Raw genomic sequence first — 22,452 nt, forward strand, 5'->3', positions numbered from 1 at the left:
GTGAACATACCGTGAAGTAGAACGATGTATTGACTGAATGGCTTGGAGAACCATTTGCTAATACTAAGATATTGAGTATGCTTTCTGTGTGTCCCTTCAATGGCATACCCTAAAGAATCATTGTAAATCTGTGAGCTTCATTAGCTAAATACCTCTTAAAGCAGATAGGAAATTGAAATAAAAGAAATGAAAGATGGATAGATCATACATTTATGATGTCAGAACTGCATTAAAGCACAGAACACAGGTATATTGAGAGAGAATCTTTTCTTGAATTCATTAAAAGGATCCATCCTCTTCTTTTTACGTAAACAAACTTTTCTAACATATATACTGGTCGAAATTGTCATATATGCTATAAAAGAGGTAAATTTTGTCTAAGTGTAGAGGTGTGGGTACCCATTTGCTCCTATGTGGTATATAATGATGAGACAGCTACTATCAACCATCAGGTTAATCAGAGTAACAAATCAACGGGACCAAAATTTACCAAAGTTATTTCCTGTAACATGCAGATGGTAATTTTGAAGGGCTTTTTCCCTGAAATTTCACTTCTGCTGCTGACACTTGAAATATTTTATTAAAAAGTTCCAATGCGTTGAAATTAGCTGTTTTACTGACCAAGCCCGAGGACTGAATTCCTCAGACCAGTGCTCTTTACCCCTAATTCTGTGTGATGTTCACTGACAGGTTATTTCATCCATGTCTTTTGAAATGCTCAGGTTTTTCACAGCCATGTTTGCTGCAGATGATTTCATATTCCTGCTGGTTTTTATTTTCATTTAGCATATTTCTCTAGCCAGTATTCTCAGCTGCATTTTTCATATCCAGACAGTATTACCTATTAATCTGTCCTGCATTTTAATTGGGGGTAGATTAAAATTCGCATACATACTGTTAAACTGCAATTTAATTTAATATAAATAGTTTTTACTCCTATATCTCTGCAGTGATTTAGGTAAAAAGAAAAGTTAATGTTGAAAGGGAATCCGCAGTGTAACAAAAGCATTCTGTATCTTTAATCATCAGTCTTAGCTTTGTTATAGCTGCTTAACCAACATAAGCTTTGTATGATCAGAAGGAATGCCTCACATTTGGTATCTTTAAGACCTTGGATCTGTCTGGATTCAATATACATGTTTGTGCCCCGGTGTTCTTAATTAAACTCCTGATTTTCTATGTTAATAGCACAACAAGCATATTTAATTTTAGTATGGAGAGATTCTTACTGTAGGATCCTATGATAATTCAGGACTTTACAAAGTCCAACACCCAGGTCAAAGCAGGGCCAGCTTTGGGCTTAGTTATGGCTATTCTAGGTTTGATCGACTCAGGAGTCCAAGAATGGAACCTGCACAGAAGCTGTCTTGCAAAAAATTCATTATCTTTCTAATGCTGAAGACAATAATTACTGAATATAAAAATCATTTTTCAAGCGCATATTACGAAAGGTGCTCCTTTTACAGGTCAATGTGTTAGGTCACTTCTGCCATGCTTTTTAGAACACGCATTTATTTGCACTCCTAAAACACTCCACATTTTTGCTTGTGCCGCTTCCAAGTGTACACTTCCTACCGTACAAAGTATGGATGTTAGTGGACTGTAGCTCCAGCTGTTTCATTCTTAGATGATTCCTCTCTTTTCCTCTTCTCTGCTACTTCTATTAAAACACCTTGAGAATTCAGAGAAGCTATTTAAATATAAAGCTGCTGTACATTAGCCCCTGATTTACAGGGGAGACTCTATATATATTAATTTTGACAGTGCTTTAAAGAGATACTGTTTACCTCAAGAATTTAAAAATTGTCTCAGAGTTAGTACCCAGAAAATTCAGCTTCGCTGACAATATAGCAAGTTTCTTCATAAAGCACACAAATGAAGTGTTACATTCTCTGCATGGCAAAGACTATTTCCTAGTTAGGAAATTCAGGACCATGATCTGTTTTATTCAAGACGGCTAAAAACAGGAGAAGATTTTTTGACATTTTTTACTGCAGAATGTTCTTTTGATTAGATCTGATGTTTGCTCTGCTCAGTACCCGTGCATTTCAAAGGAGTATGTGTTAACAGCAGTGTGAAATTCTGCATTTCATGTGAGTGTGACTGACAAGTGCTGAGGTTTGTATGGTTCGGGGCAACCCTTGCTCAGGATACTGTCTGCCCTTTGTGGGAGTAGAAAATACACCAAACAGGGAAGATGAGGCTGGGAAGGAACAGGCACTCTGAGTGACAGGCAAGTTGACTGGCTGATGTGCAAGTGTCAGTGTCTCTGGGATGAGTTCTCCAGTTTCAGGCCGGAGGGAAGGAGTGGGTGGAGAGTGCATGTGAAACTGAGATTTCTGCTCTGGGATTCACATGAGGAAATCTCAAACAGCTCAGTATTTAATGACCTGCTCAGTACTTTACTGTGATTGCATTTTTGAAAATCAACTAATGTCCAGGTAGCTGCTGTTCTTTTTGGCCTTGTTCTGAGGTTGGTTCTGCTCCCAAGAACTGCTGGCTGTACCTCATCCTGCTGCTGCTGCTTGATTCACCAGCTAAGTCCATTTGCATCACTGAATATATTCTACTTACCTATTTCATTGTTAAAAGTTCAAGTATAGCTTTTCTGTTCACTCTTTGAATTCATACTAATGTCTGTGAGTTAACTTGTGGTATTACTTTTAAGAGAATTTCTGAATGTTGGCTGTTGGCTTTACTACAAGCATATTGTTTAGGCTCATGTAGAGTACAAGAGGTACAAGTTTCTTGTTTTATTGTTTTTCAATATCAGTATTTTCTGTGTCCATGATGAGAACATCCAGGGGAAATAAACAGATGAAACAATGCTACTACTCTAGCTGAATCCTGTGTTTCCAAGCCAGAATGTGGATTATTGACCACAATATAATTGTTCTAGAAGAACAGCAACTTTTAAAAACCCTCTTTCTTACTGGTCATTACCAGCTTTGTCACATTTTGTTTCCTGTCCCATATCTTCTTAGAAAGGAAACATAAGCATAACATCCTAGAGTTTTTTGGTGTTTTTTTATAATTTAAAAGAATTTGATGAGAATTTAACATTTTTACAATTACTTCATTTCCACATTGTGGCACATTTTGGAGGACTTTGGCTCCCCATAATTTTAGCAGTCCCCATAATTTCAGCCTCTGCAGAGGTCCACTTATTGAAACCTGTCTGGAAATAAAAGTCATGGGGATAAAATGGGTTTCATTACAACATTAGAAAATTCTGCCCAAGAAATTAAATGGTTTTTGTACTTTTATGAGAATTCTCTAGCAGCTTGCAAAGTGCATAGATTTGTGGCAGCATGATGTTCAGTTCATGTCTGTTCAATATAACTCAGACAGCTTTAAAATTTCTTTTGTCACCTATTGTTCAGAAAGATGTGAAAGAAGTAATTAGCATGAAAAAATTTTAGCTTCACAGCTGTAGTCAGTCCATCCTCAGGAGAATATGCTGAAAATTGTCCTCTTATGCAAACTTCTCTTGAAACTTCAGAATGGCTGGAAAACTTCCAAAAGTATTTTCAATGTTTTTGTGTTTCCTTATTATTTTTGGCATCGTATAGTTCCATAATGCATACATTGAATTTTCATTTTCTGCCTGATAGCTCCAGCATTTCGTACTTACTGGGCTAATCAAACAAATAACATTGGTCAGTACTGGGAAGAGATGAATGAGTTATATGTCTGCTTCTCTCCCCACTCTTAACACTGGTTTTTCCTTTGCAAAAATGTACCCAGTACAGCACAAACCAGAATGTGGGCTTGAGAAATATTATTAGTAGAATGGGTCCATAGCGCCAGTGATTCAGTCATCTGTCAGCCTGATAAATGGATTAGTGTAAGAGGTGTTCCAGTGGGGAAATGAAGCCCATAGGGCTTCCAGCTAATTATATTTAAGTTGTTTAGTACTGCTGGGAAGCAGCATCCAGGCAATTACTGAAAGCTTTGATGCAGTGTGCACTATTAGAGTGTGGGTTCAGAAACTCATTACCCTTTCGTGCTTGTGTTGGATGGATTTTAGGAAACTGACATGAAACAGAGAGCAGGAATCAATAACTAGAAAGGCATTTTAGTTAGCTTCTGATGCATTTCCTGATTCAGCAGCTTTTAGCCAAGAGCATTTCACACAATTGCTATAATGTAAGGGGAAAAATGTGACTTAAATATATTAATTATCACATATATACATCTTGTTACAGTGATGTGTAGCTATGTAGTTCCACCCAAGACAAAGTTTCAAAAGGTCTTTTAGGGACAAGCTGCTCCTCTAATGCCATGCCACATGTCCAAAGCGCCTGCCATCTCTGCTCCTCCAAAGCTGATGCTAGTAATTTCTCCTAAAGCTTGACCTTGCGGTGTTTATTGATGCCTCCACAACATCGAGATTGTATTACCGTGATGCCCATGGTGTCCCACCTTCAAAATCTCTTGGAAACTACAGCTAACCCAAAATGAAGCTGATGAAAATGGCTATGCATATTAAACCTTAAGAGAATTGTACTGGCTCTGTCTTTGCCTTGGGCTGCAATTCACATTACTAAAGCACCTTGAGAGAACTCCACAGGCTTTGGGTCATTCCGATGTGAGACAGAGCAGATCTGTCACTGCAGTGCTCTGCAGCTGGGCATCTCCAAGGTGTGCATGCTGAAAGCAACGCAGTGTTTGTACAACGGGGACCAAGGACTTGAAAGTTCATTTCTTGGGTTAGAATGACCAATCTACTCAGGGCAAAAGTTACATGAATTAATCAAAATTGTGTGGATTTCTTTTTAAGCTTGCGCTCTCTTTTTAATCTGGAAATGGTGACTGCTAGGGCAGTGCAGAGGGGGCTGCATTTCTGCTTTCCCATTTCTTTCTCTGTGCTTTTGCCTGAGGCAGAGCTGAATAGGCAAATGAGAGCATTCCAGTTCGATGCTTCTGAAAGGGATAATTCTTTCCCACTTACCTGCACTATCACAAAATTAATAATTAAACTCCTTTCTTTATGTTTCATCACAACAGTCCTAGACATGCTGTGAGTTTTGTTTCATGTTTTGAAAGTTGAGCAGAAATCTCATTAGTTACTGTCAAGAGAGAAATATGGGGGTTTGGTTTTTTTGAAATCTGGACTTGTTAATTAGAAAAATGACATTTGGTTTGCCTGAGGGTTGGTAAAATAAATAAATGTTGTGCTATTTAATACTCACATATCTTTCTGATAACAGAAGTATCAGAATTGCTGCGTTATAGGCCACAGCACCAATGAATCCATCCACACATTGCAAAAAATCCTCTTGCAGTAGTAAGCATTTCCAGTCTTGGTACCAGGTTTGGTTGCTGATACCTAAGCTTTTCATAAATTCACTGAAGGTTCTGGCCTATTAAATAATGGTAGATAACTCATGTATCTCCTGTTTTACTGTTACAAATGGTAGAGAGAATATCTTCTACACTCAAATATACAGCTGAAGCAGAAAAAAGCTAAAACTGGCAAAGCATCTGTGCAGGCAAAGTGCTGACAGTGGTAAATGATTTTGGGAATTGATGTTGTCAATTCCAGTCTGGCTATAAGACTGGTTGGGTTGACTCACTGCTTGGGCTGCTAAGAGTTAATTTATCTTGAGAGGCACCTGTGTAAAAAGGGTAGCATAATATAGCCAAGTTAATGAGACAGTGCTTCTGAAATTCTTAATTTCATGATGTCCAGTAGCTTTGACGGGGTTATATAAGATGAAACATGAGAAGAGTTTCCACCTGCAGTTTTGTTTTCCCTTGAGAGACTTGCTTCAAAGGGGGAGCCCAGGCTCTGTGAGTTGCACCTGAGGAGAGGCTTTCAAGGCTTATTTTAAGTTTTTGTGGGAAGATGTGGGTTATTTCTGAGGTTATTTTTGTTGCTTTGGCTTAGGTATTGCCATGGGGAAGCTTTTTGCACTAGTACTATAATGAAGATTTATTTCAGCGTTGATTTTCAGATTTTTAACTGACTCGATTTTGTTTACTTCATCAAATCTGGCCATGCTTCTATGGTATCTATAAAATAAAAAAAATTCTCGTAGCTTCCTTTAGAGGAAGCAGTTCTGGGGCAATAATAGATACATAAGTGTCTACAGCGGGAATTTTTTATCATAGCAAGACATTAACTGGTGTTTATTTACTCTATAAGACCTCAGGGCAAGTTCATTAATATTCAGAGATTGTGCGGGTTTTTCTGAGCAGAGGTTGCAGTTCCAGTGCATAGGTATTCACTGGAAACATGATAGAGAAACCCAGCACAGTGTGTTGTGTTGTGCTGAAAATGATGGTCCTGGTTTCTGCTCCGTGTGCCTGCAGTGTTATCCGTGATCCTTGTACAGACTAATTGCTGGTCATGCCCCAAGGGAACCACAGCTGTGGTTATTCTGCTGGGATTGTGTTTATACATTATGTTAATCCATAAAGAAACTAAAGCCTCAGCACATCAGCAGGAGTTTGGCAAATGTTGGAATGTTCTCTTCACTGACTTGTGACTCTCTTCACCGCACTTTTTAGGAATTGCTTTAGAAAATGCATTTTAGGTTATTTTTTGCGGAAGGATGGCATAATTACTGATGTCCTGTTAGAATTTTCTATATAGTCATGGTATACTTCTATATAATATAGTATAATATACTCTACCAGGGGACGTTTGAAAATACTGAAGCTGTTTACCAAGTTGAAAGAAAGCAAGATATTGTACACTAGATATCCTGCATTTCTTTCCCAGAGATGTAATGCAATCTCTGCTTTTGTAATTCAGTGTCTTGTAAAGGTCACCTATTACAGCTTTTAAACTTTCCTATGCCCTTAAAAGCCAGAAGGGAGGGGGATAATAAATTAATTATTCAATTAATGGGTTTTTTTCATTATGAACGAGTTAAGAGAAATATGCTGAAATAGGATAGTAATGGCACTGGTTTGGTTTCTCCCTCTTCTCTATTGTTTAGTAAAAAGAAATAAAATTATTTATCTGAAACTATGCAGAAATAGTACTTAAACAGAAATCAGATTGGAAAAATATTGAAGCAGCTAAATGTGTTTAGAGGAATTGAGTAGAAATCACTAAAACATCTTCCAAAATGATGTGACTGATTATTACAAGTTCAAATCAAGAGTAAAACTGCTGTACTATTTAGGTGCCCTTACCCCAGCCACCCAGCTGGTAATTTCAAGTGCCTCATATAAATCTGGCTCCCAGTTTCAGTTTCCTAAAGTCACTCAGGTGCCTGCCAAAGGAAATGTACATATGAAGCAGAGGATAAATGCACTGTTTGGTCTGTGGCCCACTAAGGGCAGCACCAAATTCAGCTTTCCTTTAGGGAACATCCCTTCATTGACTTCTCAGTGTGGATGGTGCTGTGCACTTTGTCCCTGACGTGGGGACCAGGGCAGGAAAGGCCTCATTGCTTTTCTTTAAGCTGGCACTGGGGACACTCACAGGAGGTTGGTGACTTACTTCATTCATCAGCTGCCCACGTGGGACGTGGTGCCAGGGTTTTCCGTGGTTTTGCTTCATGGAGATTGTGTCCAATGGTGGAGCTGAGAGATAAGGAGATCAATGAACGTGTTTGCGTAGGTTGACTTTTGTGTTTTCAAACATAGTGCAAATCCAAAATCAAACCTTGTGTACCAGATTAAGAATTAGTAAAAAGGAAAGAATTTTTTTAACTTTTATTTTAGGCTAGTATTTAAATATGGTTACATTTCTTGATGCTTAGCAGCCCAAGGCATAGATTAGCAACAGCACCAGTGCTAGCTAAATCAGCACGTCCAATAACTTTCCTATCCTTTGCTAAAGGGATGAAATTTTTAAGCTTGCTCACTGTTACACCAATGTAACCTTTAGGCCATAACTTGTTTTTATTTCCTTTTCTTCTTCCATTGTCCCTTTGCAAGAAGCCCATGTTACTTGTGTGCCCAGAGTGAAGCTGCTGTTGCAGGGAGAGAGCTGTAAGCAAACAGCAGCTTCTGGATTTTAGCTGAGGTGGGAAACTGCTTGGCTAACCCACTGAAATACCCCAGTAAGAAGGTTTTCTGCCCAGAAAGCTTACTGTCCACAGGGATGGGACTGGCAAGTAGTAATGTGAAGCACTGTATTTACTACTCTGTGCACAGACTCAGAGGGCATCATTTGTATTGCCTGTCTGCTGTCGTCTGGCTGATGCCCCCAGTGACCTTTGTGAAGGGAGCTTCTGCTGCCACTCTGCTGTGACTGAGTCCTTTCAGCTCATGGAGGACAGAGTAAGCTTCCTAAATTAGAAGTCAGAGTATTATTCCAGCAGAATTTAGTCCACCTGTCTCAGGAAGGATAGCAGTAGTTGTGTGACTCCACATGGCCTGAACACACACTCCCTCTGTGTGTGTGTGTGTGTGTGTGTGTGTGTGTGTGTGTCACTAGGTATTTGCTGACACCAGCAACTCAGCACACATAGTGCTTGTCACCGCCCAGTGCTTTAGTTACAAAATCAGACATTTGATTTTTTATCATAATATATTTAATTTATGAGCAGGAACAGATGATTACAACACCTAATTTCCCTTTTCTTTATCGCAGACTTGATCTATCTGTATGAAATACGGAGTAACTTTTGTATGACTGCAGGGATATCTTGAGTTTTCACCAAAATTCATCTTCTGGGAAAGTTCCACTAAAGCTTGGTACCAACAAATGGAGAATCTCTGCATTCTTCTTCGGATAGTTGCACTAATGGTTAGTCACAGGTGATGGAAAGCATGTGCTTTATTTCTCATTTGAATTTCTTGTCAGCTTCCAGATGCTGATTTGTTTTATGCAAACCCTTTGCTAGATTAACAAGCCAGTTGGTACTTAGTATATTCTCCCAGTGAAAATACTTAGGTGCTGTAATTAGGTCATCTGTCTATTTTTTTTTGGTTATAAACTATATCAGTGGAACTCTCCAGATATTTTATATTAAAGTACTTTCTACACTGTTCTAATCACTTTTGCAGCTGTATTCTGTGATCTCTTGTGATGGATTATTTTTCAATTTCTTTGTAAGTTGTGAAGACTTTACCCTGCTGTAAGTAACTATAGGTTGTAATGTTGCTATTACAAATGGAAGTTTAAAAGAACATTTTTGTCTTTACCTACTGTGTATTTCAAAGCTCATATTATTATTTACTTCTGTATGAAATCGGATTTGAAGAAACTCTTGTTGAGTAAAACATTGTGGGTAGGGCCATATGATACCATATGATTATTGCAATCATCAATACCTGTATGGTGTCACCCAATCATAAGGGAAGCTTCACTGACACTTACAGGTAATAAAATGAAAATAATGATATATTTTCACCTCGAATATGTATCTTTCATTGTAGTTTGCACTTTTTCAGTAGGGAGCTAGTATTTGCCAAAAAGTTGTCTTTCAACGTTACCCAAGCTGGTCTTACCAAAGGAAGTGATTAGCTCTTCCAGCCTGTGTTACCAGTGCTTCCTGCACTGCTGCCTCCTGCCTCTGTAGCATTGTGGCAAGGTGAATGGCCTTCAAGTGATCCTGTCACTGACAGAAACCACCAGTGATCCAGTTTATAAGATTTGTAAACAGAACAAATGAAAACATCACCCAACCAGTTTATGAGTATAATTATGATATTGTAAGCATTAATAGAATTTCTTCAATAACCCTGGTTCATCCGCAGTGCTACAGTAGGAGTATCTGGTATTCGTTCTACTGTGTCCTTTAAACTCCATGGATCTTGCAGAAGCCTTCATTCCGGATGAGCCAATTACTTCCCTGGTATTTGGCATGGGAGCAGCCTCAGTATGTGTTAGTTACTGTTGCATAGCATAATGTAAGGGTATTGAATTGAGATAATTTTAGTATAATAATACTCTTAACAATTTTCCCATAAGGCATGGGAAATCCTCTAATTGTTGCATGGATTTTCAGATTTTATATTTACACACAATTATGCTTCTTGAGTATATTGTATTTTGTATAAACATAACATGCTCCACAGGAAAAATTAGATGGGAGACAAGTTGTTGATGCTGCAACCCTGGCAGTGTTCAAGGCCAGGTTGGATGGGGTGTTGAGCAACTTGGTCTAGTGGGAGGTATCCCTGCCCATGGCAGGAGGGTTGGAATGAGATAATCTTTTAAGTCTCTTCAAACCCCAACGGGTCAATGATTCTATAATTATTAAAAAAAAAAAAAAAAAAAAAAAAAAAGAGAGATGGAGAGATGAGAACAGTCAACTCAGAATGCCATCTGAGAATTAGACAGGTAATTAGATACACAGGCACATAGATGAAGATTTATATGCATTTAGTAGACTGACTCAGGAAAACTGTGGATGTCCAGCTGATGTATTGCTAGTAGTTTGTGATGCTTCAGTAGGCAGGTGTTGCCCCTTGTGTAGTCATTCAGCTCCGATTAGGAAAGAGGTAACTCTTTCTGAAGAGAGTGGGTGTATTTGGTTAGATGGTGTATTTATGTCACAATGAGGTAAGTGAGAACATTGTAGTGCTGCAGATTGAGAATTGGAACTGGATTTATGGAAGCTTTTCCTGATGTTGTGTTTAAATATGTTATCCATTCAATTGATTATATCATAAAACGGTACTTAATGTGTAGTTGTTGTGGTTTGACTTCAGCAGGTCACTAAGTACCACACAGCCCCTCACTCCATCCCCCTACTCACTCCAGTGGGATAGAGGAAAATCAGAAAAAAGTAAAACCCACTTGTTGAGATAGGAAGAGTTTAATAATGGAAATAAGTAATTAATAAATAAAATATAATACTATTTATAGTTTTAATAAATATAATAGTGATTAAAAGGGAGATAACAAACCGAGAGAGAAATAAAACCCAAAAAGGACAAGTTTTGCACAGTACAATTGCTCACTGCCTGCTGAAGGACGCTCAGCCCAGCCCCAAGCAGGGAACAGCCCCTCCCAGCCAGCTCCCCCCAGTTCATATACTGGGTGTGACATTGTATGGCATGGATTGGCCAGACCGTGACCACTGTCCCAGCCATGTTCCCACCAGCTTCTTGTGCACCTGCTCATCCCTGACTCAGTGTGAGCACTGCTCACCAACAGCTAAAACATCACTGTATTATAAGCATTACTCTCACACTGAATCCAAAATGTAGCGCCGTGTCAGCTGCTAGGAATGAAATGAACTCTGTCCCAGACAAAACCAGGACAATAGTTTTAAAAGCTGTCAGACATTGGTATGGAAGAGGATAATTAATTTTAAAAGTCTCCAGTGACTATCTCATTTCACTTTACTGCATTTAATTATTGAATTATGTAGATAAAAGAAGACTTAAGGCTTGAAACGGAAGAATAAGAAACTAGTCAATATACATGGTGCTCGAATGGCAAAGGCTATAAGAAATAATGCTTTACTCGTCATGCTCGTTGGCAGGCTGGGAAAAGTCTCCAAATAGGTTTATCATTGCAAACGAATTCCAGGCTTGTCTTTCATGTTTGATTTTCATAAAAGCTTGCCTCAGCCTTGCCCCAAAAACATTCAAGAAAATGACTTCCTTTGCCTACTTCTTGCACAGAAGTGATGCTCGGTTTCCCACTGGAGGCCTTCTGAGGGAGCACTTTGTTGTGCCACCGTTCTGAGGCAGCGCACTGCCATTCCAGTCCTGTGCTCAGCGGTGGTTCTGGGTGAATTGCTTGCTGTTCTTACACTTGACCAGAGAGGCTGAAAATTGTTGAGTCAAACTCATGGTATATTAGGATCCTTCCAAGCTCCTGGATAAGTGCATGGTTTTGCAAAGTGCAAAATGCTGTGTGTCTGTGGGGATCGCCCTCACCTCTAATTCTTTTGGTGATGAGTGCTGGATTTTTTTCCCCTTACAGTTTAGCTAAACTGTAAGCTTAAGGTCTGGGAGCTCGGACCTTGGTGAATGCCAAAAGCAAAAGGAGTCATGTGCTTGTGTTTTGAGGTGATGGACGCTTGTTTGACGGGTGCCTGTCTCTCATTGCAGCCCCCTCAGCTGTCAGATGCAGTGATCTCCATGGTAACTCAAACCCCCAGACTCTTGACAGCAGCCTGCGAGGAGCAGCATTCAGCAGCTCAAGGGTCTCACGACCAGGTAAGCCAAAAAGAATCGCCAAATAAGGGCTCACCTCAGGTGTGCCACTCCCTGTTCTGTCAGGTTTTCCCTTGCTGAGATCACCCAGGCAGTCAGGTCCTGTGCACATACATGATGATGAAATCCTGCCTGTGTTGTCACTTAAGACTGTGGCAGTCCAGCTCTCTTGAACAGAGGCATTTAACAAAAAGTCTGCATTTGTTCAGGGTTGGTTCTTAAGGTACAGGCTGAAGAAGCAAAACAAAGAAGTACTGTACAATTCTTTAAGTGGCTTTGGTCTTAAATAATTGCTGTGGTAGGAAATAACCCCAAAACACATAAGCAGTAAGATCTGTCTTGTCACTGTACCTACACCACCATCAATACTGCCCGAGCTCTAACTTTATGCCTGCGCAGTCTTATTCTCCTGCAGTGGATGAGAGACAGCTTCTGTGTTCATGTAACATTAATTGGTTCTCTGCAGCATTTTCAGATTGCTGGTGTGCTCTTTCCACATGAGTTTCTGTGCTAATAACAGCATGTGGGGTGTTCTGGTGAACATCTCAAGAGGGTACAGTATTCTTCCTCTTTTTTTGTGAATAATGGCAAAAGAACAATGGCATCTCTGCCATGTTGGGAAAACAGTGCAGGGACAATATAGCTATATTCACTATTCCAGTACCACTAATGCTGTGGGCTAAGGTAGTATGGTCTTATGCACTTACATGTGTGGGAAGTTTATTTTGTTGTCAGGCCTCGCTGTCTGTATGGAGTTGTTTCTATTAAGAAATTAAGATTGTGTGTATTTTGTAAGTCCATTGTTTCTGTGCACTGTTTTCTGAGTTTTACCTGCATTGTTTCTTACTTCCTACATGAGTCCACTTGGCTGTAATACACTGTCCTCATCATGCACAGAAAACCATATTATTCTGGGTAACAGTTCCTCTGCCTTTACTGACCAGTTTGACAATTTTTGTGCTGTTACTACTATCAACAGTATTTCCTTTTGTATCATTGATGATACTCTTATATAGTGTTGAGTGAATACTGGATAATTTTGTTGGAGGAATGTAGAGTGCTTTTTCAATTATTATTCCTATTAACAGCTACTTTTTCATATCTATATCTTAATCACATTTGATGATACTGATGATGTCTTACTCTGAGTTTTGTGTGGCTGTAAGGTTCAAAAGTCTGTTTCATTATGGAATAAAGTCTGCTGACCAGAGTTTGTAACTTTATCAGATGATTAAATAAAATTCTCTTTTTTATTTAGCAAGTTTCTATAAAATAGTGTTGACTGGCATCTGGTTTTTTCATGTAATTTCCCAGTGAATTTATCCTTTATAAGTTTGATGGGTATTTTGCCTGAAATTAGTAATGGCGTAGATCTCTATAATTACTGAGATCATACTGCTTACCATCTTCAACTATTAGCAGAAAATGCTATCAGTCTTACTGAATTTCTCTGGTGCTCCAAAATGTATTGAAAATTAGCATCATTGAAATGATCCTCTCACAAACACTTTAAAAGACTCTTAAGGCACAAATTATTGCACCGTACTAATTTAAAGTTGTCTTTTAACGTTTGTTTTGGTTACTAACAGCCTCCTTATCTTTAAAAATGCTTTTCTTCTACTTAGAAGAAAGTATATATTGCTTGTTTGGCCTTTTTGGTACGGTGTGTTTGTATTCCTTTAAAACATGAATCCCAAATTGGAGGTCTTGTGCTGTTTCAATTAGCCAGATTTTCCTTTTAGAATTAATTTCATTGGGTTTTCAAGTGTAATCTATGTTTCAAGCTAATTACACCCTTAACCCAGAATGGGAGTATGATTTTTTTGCCACAGGTTGCCTTTTTTGGGCTATTTAATCATTACCTATGGTCCCTGGTGGCAGTGGGGTAGGAAGAGTTCTCCACATTTTTACCCTTGTACTTTCTCCCAGGTGCAATTTTTTTTCCCTAGTTTACTGGGCTAATGAACTTCCATGCTTGCTATTAACTAAACTGTTTCAAATACCAGAATGATAATTACACTCTGGGCCTGTGCATTCTGTATTCTAGCAATAAAATTGGGGAGTGCCTGATGAGTTACTACTGACTGCATGGCATTTCTAGCTTACTCCTCTCAGATGAACATCCTTCCCAGTTCTTCTCGTGTTTCACAAATACATTCTTAAGCAGATCATCCAGTTCCCTGATATGGTTTGGTGGTTTTCTTTATCTCAAATTGCCAACTATATCCTTCTGGGATCTGCTAGCAGGTTATCTGTATGAATTCAAGACCTTGACATCCTGAATGATGTCATTTTGAGGAATAAGGGTGCTAATAATGTAGAGTACCATCTTCTATATCCTTTGTCTGGCTCTTAGTGGAGATGTCCCCAGCAGGTAGAATGATAACTACTGATAACTGTTGTTATCAGTAGTTATGGTAGGTGTGGCCATGGTAAAAGGTGAGCTTTATCAGGATCATGTGGGATATGTTGTATGAATGCACAGGGAATGACAGTATTTGACTAGAAAACCTTATAAAAAGCAAGATAAAAAAAGAGATGAGGTGAAATTAGATGTCAAAAAAGAAAAGGTTGGGGAAGTTCAGTTTGAAAATGTAGGAAAAGTAGGTGTATGCACATGATACCTAGGAAGAAAGAGGTCACCTTTTCCTAGTTTTATGTTTCTTGTATTAATTAGTTATTTTGAATTTAAGAACAAGATGGATAGGATGTAGTGGAAGGTACTTCAAATGTATCAGCGTATCAGCAGATTTCTGTTGGTCAAAGAGCTTGGAATAAGTACAGTTTGGGAATGTCACAAATGAAATGTGGTAGTGCAAGTTGTGGCTATTGATAGAAGTGCAGGGGTGCAGATTAATATAAAAATGTTCATTATTTTTTTTAAAGTTTCCAGAACAGTATTTTTTCAGAAGCATTCATTTGCTGTGATTGAGAATGTTCTATTATCCATAAGTTAGCAGTAACTGTGCTGGCTTCAAGGTAAAACCAGCGAGAGACTCCAAGTCAGAAAAAAAAAAAAAAAAAAACAATTTAATAGGAGAGAAAAAAAAAAAGGTAAAATAAAATACATGCAATGGTACAAAAGATCACTGACAGAGTCAGAATACAACCTGACACCATGGTGGTAGCAGTCCAGATGAAGTGGTCTTGTTGAAGCAGTGTTCCTGCAGAAAGGTCTGGTAGCTCTTGTCCTCTGGGAATCCAGTGGGTAAGGCTGCCTGTGCTGTCCCAAATCCCAGGTTATATCCAGGTGGGAATGCTTGGCTCCTCCCCCTGGGCGGAGCATCTCACAATGGACTGATATCATTTTATCAGTTTTGCAATGGGTCCTTGATTGCCCATTAACCAGAGATGGCTCCTGGAGGAAGTTATCTGTGAGTCATGCAGCAGGGCATTGATGGGCCATTAACAGAAGATAGTCTGGAGGGAGGGGGCAAGGGAAACACTGCCCAGCCTAGCTTCAACATCTCATGTAGATGGTGATAGGATGCAAACTTTGGGCACATCTTACATTGTAACCTAGGACAGTAACGTATTTTGTTTTGAGGAAATACATATCTTCTTTTTGCATAAGAAGAACACTGCATTTTAGACATAGAAATGAAGAGAAACTATAAATAAAAAGTTTGCTTGCAAATGCATGATTTGGGAAAGTACCATAATACCCCCATGCATACTGTTCCATCACAGCTTTTATAATTTTTTACAGTTACTAACTTTTAATGATTTTTTCCCCTATTGTTTAGAACTTTATATATGCACAGGCATAGGGTAGATAGGCTTTCTTAATGTTAACTAAAGTTACTGTTGGCACCTGATCCCACCAAATAATTTTATTGGTCAGTCAGATTTATGGACTAGAAAATCAAACTGCTTTTAAACAATATCCTTTATAATTCAGAGGTTTAATTAATAAACTCTGTATTGATTTTGTTTTCTAACGTTGTTTTTCAAGTGTTGCCATCAAATAATATTGCACCTGCGGGTGCACGCATCAACTATTCATGGAGTGGTTGTTCTTAGAAGTCTAATGGCATCATAGCTGTTTACTGAAAAATAGTTAACTGTTGTGATAATACTTTTTAAATGAGCATATTTTAAAATAATATGAACATTCTTTAAATTTACAGTTGTTTCATGGCTGAAGTAGAGCTTTATTTGTATATTCCCTGGTACTTCTCTTCCTACTTGGTGAATCATGGTTAACTGAACTCTGATTTTATTAATGAAGTATTAATTAGTACTTTTGGGGTTATCAACCAAGTCACAAAAAAGTATATGTAGCTAGAATATGTATTTTACATTGTGGTAGAGAGATAAAACTACTATTTCAGTCATAACTAACTTCTGAAATACTTGCTTTGAGCCTTTCTCTTACACAGTACAGTTTTAAACTACTGCTAGTGGAATAAAATTGTTGAGCTGCCTTTTTTTTTTTTTTAAATCTTTTGTCTTCAGCGCAGCCAAGGTTTCAAGAAAGGTTTTTGATGATAGTAAAGAGGATGCTAGTGTTCCAAAATGAGGTGGCAAAATGCCTTATCCTTTGATTTTTAATCTAAGCTGGTGATTATTTAAGGCATAGCTCAGACTTTGTAGGACTGAACTGTGATAATCCCATGCTCTGCTATTTGATTTGTAGCACACATTATACCACACTGACTGTGCCAGTCACCTGAAAGTGCTAATAAGAGATATACAAAGTGGGAAAAGGCAATTTTTGTTGTATTCATTAGTAAGTATGTGTTTAGTTCAGCTGGAGTGCCAGCGGAAGGGAAAGGTTCACGCCTTCATGAGCAAACACCGTGCCACAAGGAGGGGGAAGTGGAGCTCTGCCTTGCTCAAAACTGCATCTCTGAGTTTGCCCAGCAAAAACCTAACCCAGGTCAAGGGTGCTTTTTCTTCCACCCAAAGTCTGCTTAACCTGTCTGGGCAGAACTGCAGAAATATGCCTGGGTCAGTGAATTCAGCTTAGGCTGCAGCACTCTGGAGAAGCTCAGGTATTTATTTCTTTGGACAGGTTCTGTGTACACACTGTGTGTGTAGCACATTCCAGAGACACGGTGCCTTCTGTGACCTGCCTGTAATGAGGCACTGTGTGTGTGCAGTAAATCCACTGCTTCCCAAACAGAGCTAGGACAGTTTTCCTGTGAGGACAAATAGGATTTTCTGCTTTTTAAAGGTTGATTCAAACAAAGATTTTATTTTGAACTGAATTATTTCACCATATCATGGTGTAGAAATGAAATTACTACAAACATGCTCTTAAATAATTTGAATATCTCATGCAGCCATCCCATACAGAAACAGGACAGGTAATATGATTGTTTTTTCAATAAGTTTTTAATTAAGCCTTGGAGATGTACAGGATCTGTATTTCCATTTATGTTTTTGTATGACCTTGTTCTTATCTGAACTGCTTTGATTTAATGGAAAATTAATATAACTGATGGATAAACATATTGTTATATAGATAGTAACGCTAAAAATTTGTGCCCAATATACAGATTAACATCAGTTAGTTTCAGAAGAAATTCTGTCTTCAAGCAGCCTGTGAACATTTTCACCTGAAATTTTACTGTCTAGTCTACTCTCTAAATGCTGTAAATGAAGAGAAATAAAATTACTATTTTTTCCTCAAAAGTTTACTTAATGTAGTGGTGAAAGTTAAGGTCTAGTTCTTTGGTGTAAACTGGAGATATTTCAGGTATAATTAATCAAAATGGATTTGCAAACATGGTCGTCACTGAAACTGTGTTTTTACTTACACGCTGAGGTCACAGGTTCATACTTGGCTTTATAATCAAGGACCTTGGTCCAAGCTTGGCTTTTTTTCACAAATGTGAATACAGTGATTAGTAAAGTTGTTGTAATGGCATATTTGGAGAGTGAGTGATCACAGAAAAAGCAGAGGTGATTTAAGGTATCACAGACCCCATACCTGAGCTGCAAGAGCAGAGCACTCAAGTACCCTGACTGTTTTAGTGCAAAGTCCATTCCCAGCCAGCTCTTGCTGAGGTCTCTTGAAATGACCAGGATGTTCTAACTTTAAAGAATGCAAGGAGTGATCAGTCAGTGTTTAGCTCTGGTTCAGCTGTCAGGGACAGTAAACTCCAGGTAAGGAGCAGAGGCAAACAGCTGCAGCACGCCTGGTTTTACACCGGTGCCACCATTTCTGCAGTAGGGCTCAAAATAATCTTTTATTGACTTTCTCATAGCCTTTGGATAATTCTGCTGTGTTCAGACCTTCACATGTGAGATGGCTGCTCAGAGCTGTGTAGTGCTGTATGTTCTATAAATGGTTCTGGAGATTGAGTTGATATGGATGGCACCTACTCAGAAAATATTGGGGGAACAGGGAAGGCACTCCCAAAAATCTCCACTGTAACAGAACAAAGTGGGTTTGTAATTTTTGTTATATCTGAAATGGTTAACATTTTTTATTGGTTGCTCTGTGAGCTACAGTGTGATTTAGCAAGCATCCCAAATGTCTGTAACATGAATTGTGTTTATCGTCAACCTAAATCAGTTTAAATAAGCTTAGTTCAACTGATGCATGCACAAATTAATTTTCCCTTTTATCTAACCAGCTTGCAGTCCTGATAAACAGAGTAATCAATCATAGCTACCTTCATCTATAGCATGATTGTATATCTCTGATCAAGGAAATGTAGAATAATTTCTCTCTAGTCCCTGCTTAGTTCTCCCAGTAATCAAGGTTTCTGGATATAATGATTCACCTTAATCATTTTTACATTCCTTGATAGGAAAAAAAAGTCTTGTTTTGTTTTGTTTTGTTTAGTTTGTATGTTTAAAGGATGATTACATTCAACATTGTAAAACTAATTTTAAAAGTATAAGGTATTTTTGTTCTCTGTTACACAGAAAAGAATGCCAGTCTGACTCAGGGAACTCTTTGTAAACACAATGGCAATGATACCATGCTTTGAACAGTTTGTACTATGTGCTCATCCTTTTTAGTAATAGCTGGTTTGAGGCCACTGGCATCTTTCTTACTGATTGTAGTGAGTCCAGGACTCTGGCTAGACATTTTCTCTTTTCATTGAATTATAAAGTGCCAAGCAAAACCTGAGGTTAGCTTCATGTGAGATGCTAGAAAAAGCTGAAACAATTAAAACTTCCCTTTAGGTCACTGGCCTTCAAATGCTGCTTTCACTTTTATGCTGAAATGTTTATACTATGTCATGTGTCTTTAATCTTTTAATGTTATACATAGTTAGTATATCACACATTTAGTAATACTTTTGTCTAGATAGGCAGTTATTAAAAATATATAATATGTAAAACATGTAATTTATTTATAGTCACATTTTACAGCTTGGTAGTGCAATTTTGCCTTTGATGACCAGTTCTGCCACTTGAAACTGCAAAATACATCAAAGAAACCTTATGTTTTCAGTGGTTTATCTCAAAATGTATGTTTAGAATATGTCCCATTAAGTGCACTTGATAATATTAGGAAAACAGCAGCCTGTATGAAGAGATATTCCTACTGTAGTAGTTATTGGCAATTTCTGAACTGCTAGCTTAGAAACACTATTCCAGGTCAAGGTATAGCAAGGAATTGACATTGATATGAATCTTTTCCTCTGTATTAAAAATAGAGCATCATTATACAAAAATAATAATTCTTGTACTGGCACAAAAGAAGGGTGCAGTGCACCTTTTTGGATAAACATTGTACTATGGCCTTAAACAACAGTGTGTCTTCTTGTTCCTTATGTGATTCCATTCCATGCATTCAGATATTAAATATCTTAGGTCACTTAAGGCTCAATAATTTCCTTCAAAATATGACCTCAAACGTAAATTAAGCTCATGTTGGAAGAGATAAAGGCTCAATCAGACATTAAATATCTTTGGTCATTTAAGGCTCAATAAATTACATCAGCTTTTAGAACAATAATCTCAGCTTGCATGTCTAGTTTCATGCCCTTTTTTTTTCTTTCTTCTTTCTTTCTTTCTTTCTTTCTTTCTTTCTTTCTTTCTTTCTTTCTTTCTTTCTTTCTTTCTTTCTTTTGCAAATTCTTTAATTTTTAAGTCAAAAGTTCAGCTGTGTTAAAATATGGCTAAGTCTAAACTTGGTATCTGAAATGACATGAGGTCTTTCCAGCCATGTTTTCACAAAACATGGCCTCAAACATTTCCAGATAAATTATTTCATTCCAATATTTTGCTTATTTCCTTCTTTTAACGAACTCCATGTTTATGTCAAGCTATTAATTATAGCTGGATGGCTCTGTTTTAAACAATTTGAATTGATAAATGTTACTTAGTAGTAAACTGGATAAGCTGTTTTTCCTTGTAATGTATGCATGCATTTGATTTCTCTCTAGAAACGGATAGGTCTTTGTAAATTATTTGCTTAAGAGTAAGCCCAAATCTTTTGATTTTAACCTAATTAGATAATGTTTTGGAAGTCTGTTAATATATACAGTCTTTGCAAGCTCAAAGAGTGAAAATTCTCCCCGTTAAGCACGTGTTTAAAATTATGCAAAGATCATTAAAAGAAAGAAAAGTAACAAGTGCTATATCAGTTTTTTAAATAATAACCTGAGGCCAGAGCAGCAAAAGTTAAGTAAGCAAAGCTATTTGTTGTGCCATCAACGTGAAAATTCTGCTCTGAGGAATGATATCAGTAGATGCACTTGGGTCAGGGAAGTTAAGTGAAAGAGGAGGGAGGGAATGACAACCCTGGCTGGGAGGCGTAAGCCTAGGGATCCTCTGAATTTCTCTTCTCTGTAGATGTTTGATTAGCTAGTGTGGCCAAAATCAGCAAATGAGGGAGAGAACCCTTGGTATTAAGCCTGCTGTTACTGCCTATTACCAGTTTTGTATAAACACAAATTTGCCAACTAGTCCTCCTCAGTTTTTTTTCCTATAAATTAACCACCTTTCTTTATACTAACTTGCTTCATCAAATCATGTTTTGGGAATATTCAAAGTCTCCATAGACTCTCCAGAGTTTCCATTTATCTTGTGGATATTATTTCAACCCTCTCCCAAAGCTTGCATGGTGCCATGTCTCTCGGAGCTCTCTTCTTGCTTCGGTCATCTGTCCTGGAACCAGTGCATGCTCTTGCCTTGCATACAGCAGCTCGGATAAAGAGTATGTCAGCTTTGTTGGAGTCCAACCTCTTGGCACATGTTTTCTCTTGACTCTTAAATCAGGTTTGGATTAGGATTTCACAAGAGAGTGAACATTAAGAACTCATTGATAGGTAACGGTCTGCATCATTATATTATGTTTTGTGTTCCTGATATTTTGACACAAGAATATTGGAGACAAATGAGATAGTATCTGTATTGATTTAAACCATTGTTGCTATGCAGCAGAAGAATTCTATGTCCCTTTGAAAGAGAGAGCAAAATAGGAGTGGCCTTGTTTTTACAGGGATGGAGGAAATAAAATTTCTGGCACTGTGGCAGTCTGTTACGCCTGGAGTGGATTTGTTGATGAAATCTTCCAGGTGTATGCTTTTTGCTGTGGCTTTGTCCCATTTGCTTGAGTTTACTACTAAAGTCAGGCCCAGGGCTTGTTTGCATAATTGTAATAATGTTTTCAGTGGCTGGAGAGAGTTTACACAGCAGATTTTATTAATTGTGTGATTTCTTGGTGGTCTGGAAACTTGCACCGTTTTCTTTATTGAACATTTTTTCTTATCTTGAGAAGATACCAGAAGCTTAAAATGGGTGATTTTCCTACAACCCTTGCAAATACAACAGCTCTCAGTCTCCTATGAAGATGTCACCTCGGAAGGCAGGTGCAGAGCTGTTTGCCACAGTCAGACGTGACCATGCCGTTGTAAATTAAATCTACCCGAGATGGTTAGCAGGGAGCTAATCAAATCACTTGCACCATTTGATCTGCTCCCATCACCTTTCATTATCAAAGCTCGTTTCAACTGCTTTAAACTAGAACTGAACTGATAAAACAGATAAATTCATACATCTGTGATCATGTTTTCCTGCTCTTGTTTTTTGTATAATCTGAGCCTAAAAACTGGCCATAAAACCAAGGACAGTTTATCGTGTGCTGTATTTTGTCATCTGAACAGTTCTATTAATTTAGCTGCTCTTACTTTTGTTTTGAACAATGCAGAATAACTTTTCATTACCATGTAGTATTTTTAACTAATATAGAGGATAAAAACTAGTATTCTGCCCTTAGAATTACCTAATTTTCTTATGGGTCATAGCCAATATATAAGAAGTTGTTGGGGCATTGCTTTAAAAAGCACTGTTACTTTTTTCCCATAGTAATTAAACACTTGAAAACAACAGTCATTTCCTGTGGATGGTGTGTAATCTCTACATAATTAATTGTCATTTCAGCCCAGTATTGGAACAAAA

The 22,452-nt window shown here is 38.0% G+C and overlaps 1 protein-coding gene across 1 annotated transcript in view; it reads left to right on the forward strand.

The window, feature by feature from the left end:
- TBL1X (transducin beta like 1 X-linked) overlaps nucleotides 1-22,452 on the forward strand; it is a 139,602-nt gene that overhangs the window by 38,532 nt on the left and 78,618 nt on the right. Inside the window, exon 2 of the mRNA XM_040055295.2 lies at nucleotides 11,977-12,084. The gene's annotated coding sequence lies outside the window, so the exon portion shown is untranslated. The remainder of the gene's footprint in view (nucleotides 1-11,976; nucleotides 12,085-22,452) is intronic.

Source organism: Hirundo rustica, chromosome 2 (genome assembly GCF_015227805.2).
Source record: "Hirundo rustica isolate bHirRus1 chromosome 2, bHirRus1.pri.v3, whole genome shotgun sequence".
NCBI lineage: Eukaryota > Metazoa > Chordata > Aves > Passeriformes > Hirundinidae > Hirundo > Hirundo rustica.